This window comes from Poecilia reticulata, linkage group LG12 (assembly GCF_000633615.1).
Source record: "Poecilia reticulata strain Guanapo linkage group LG12, Guppy_female_1.0+MT, whole genome shotgun sequence".
Lineage (NCBI taxonomy): Eukaryota > Metazoa > Chordata > Actinopteri > Cyprinodontiformes > Poeciliidae > Poecilia > Poecilia reticulata.
Genome location: NC_024342.1, coordinates 3302182 through 3304780, shown reverse-complemented (window position 1 = coordinate 3304780; position 2599 = coordinate 3302182). Strand labels below are relative to the sequence as shown.

Genomic DNA, 2599 nt, shown 5'->3' with positions numbered 1-2599 from the left:
TATATATATGCTATACACGCAATATGCAAGCATCTGTTTTCAACTGTATATGTGTAATAAACCAAAACTCTGAGTCTTTATTGTGAAAGTGGATTTGTTGTGTTCTTGAAACGACAGTCATCCATCAGCGGTGACCTCACCAGAACGTTCCTGTGTCTGCTTTAGGAATGGTGTTGTTCACTGATATTTATCTGTCACCACAGCTTAACTTCACCATCCCTCTGTGAACTTTATTGGTTATCGATTGGACAAGCCCATTGCATTATAGAGCTATAATGCACACATGAACATCTAAAAATCCCTCAGCTATTTCAGCTCTCTGATGGAAAAAAAACATTGCACACAAAAACTATTTTGTGTGCAATGGCTTTTGATTTTCTCCAGCCTTTTTCTCCAGACCTTTTTAGAGTCTGACTTTACTTATCAAGGTTTTTCTGTGGAATCCACTGTCCTTTCCCACTTAGCTCCACGGATCGACAGTAACACCCCTACCATTTTCCCAGCTCTGATTTCAAGCAGCACTTCCTGACCATTGCAACGCCAGAGAACCTCTGATTTGTAGTGTACTCCACATCCCTCTATGTCTGTTCTGTCAGTGTGAAAACAGTCTAACTACTCAAAGGCATTGAATCTTCCTCAAATGCTCAAATTATCTCTAAGAAGTGAAGACAACAATAACGTAGTTACACGTAGAAGGTTTATGCCGGTACAGGCGAACCTGCTTGGCAAGTCCAATTTGAGTGAAAGGCTGCGCGCGGCCTGCCCCAAGATACAACAACAATTTAGAGGTGGGTGACCAGACGGTGCAACCAGACGACACGAAGCCAATGTGCAAAGGCGGGAACAGCACGATTGGTGCAGGGACCTTTGCACCCAGTTCAGTCTCTCTATAAACCTAGCTTGATGATTCCAGCTGAAGAAATCATCACTCCGTGGCTGACTGCTGTGATGCATTCTTTGAGTATTTTGATTGGTTCATCAGGCACCAGAAGCAGTAAGGACACCATTTGGCTATTTCAAATACGAGATGAGCACAATTTAGTAATATTTCCTTCTGTTTTAGGATGTTTTCCCCATGTTTCATGGTATAATACAGATGACCGATATAGTTACTAAACAGAAAGAGACACCGTCACTGTTAACTGTTTAGGTGTCTTCATTAAACTATAAGAGAATGACTAGCAGTAATAGTAAAGGAGGAAAGAAGTGGAAGTTGAGGAAGATGCTGAGTCAGAAGCCATAGAGGCTATCGCTGCTGCAGCAGGGAGTAAAAATCATGTTATTTCAAAAGGTATGACTTCAGTTGATTGTCATTTTTAATTTAGCTCAAAAGCAGTGCCTAGAAAAAGAAGATGTTCAAGGATCGGCGACCTGCAGAAGATCTCTGGGTTGTTAAAATCTCAAGAAGATCATAAATTTTACAGAGACGTTCTTTAAAGAGAGGGAAAAAAGAAAGGGATTTGCATATTTCTTCCTCTGTAGTGCATAACATTTTTAACTTTTCAAGGAATTTGAAGGAATTCAGTGCAGAAAAAGCAAGGGACCAAGCTAGAGACATGCAGCCGTGATCTCTGATCCTTTCAAAGGAGTTGCATAAAGAACTGTTGTTCATGAATAGCTGATAGAATCGCAGAATGAACAAGTGTCTTGAAAATCCCCTTTTCAATTTCTAAAATACAGTTACATTTATGAAGGAAACTTTACTGTGCAAAAACAAAGAAGCATCTTATGATGTTTTCACACCTGGTAGTCTGGTAGACTTACTTCCCTTGGGGATCAAAATTGCGTTATTTGTTGCATTTCCTGCTGCTGTGGTTTACTTTCACACTGCACTATGTTAAAATTAACCACAGTGCTTTGAAAAACCTGGTCAGAGCTTTAATGTTCACTCCCAAACTGTTAGAGCTGAAGAAAGAGGAGAACTATAAATCGCTGTTGTCCATAACGTCCTGAAGTGTCTTAATTTTTGGCAAGTTTATGAGAGGAAACAAGAGAACATCATTAAATAAAGTAATGGAAGAATAAGCCAAAAAAATAAAAAGGAAAGCAGGACAGGATGCAACACACACACACACACACACACACACACACACACACACACACACACACACACACACACACACACACACACACACACACACACACACAACCTCAAAATATCAAAATCATCAAACTTCTGGAAAATCCTGTCAATGTGATGAGCGCCCTCTTGTGGTGTGTCTAAGTTGCAGTTTATTATTATGTGATAAATTAAAGGGCTGTTTCTTTCTTAGTACACAGGCTGGAGTGTGTTAAGATCTGATATAGTGAAAACATATCACTCTTAACTGGAAGTGATATTAACGTTTTGGAGTCCCAACTTGAATCTGATAAAGAATCAGTGGTGAAAGCTAAAGATTAGGATGATGGCATGGAGGCTTTTGATTTCAGATAAATTGATCCCAGAGGAAACATGTGGAAAAGTTGGTCAGAAATGAGAAGAACAGTTTGTTTGCTGTAATGTGGAGGAATAATTTCTTTTTTGTGATTGCTTAGAAAAGTTGAAATAATTTTCTAATTGAAATGAAAATAAAATTAAGGTGGATTAACGCCCCCCCAA

The 2599-nt window shown here is 39.2% G+C and overlaps 1 protein-coding gene across 3 annotated transcripts in view; it reads left to right on the top strand.

Annotated features, from left to right (window-relative positions):
- Positions 1-2599, top strand: part of ttc28 (tetratricopeptide repeat domain 28) — a 115530-nt gene that overhangs the window by 27727 nt on the left and 85204 nt on the right. The window lies entirely within an intron of this gene.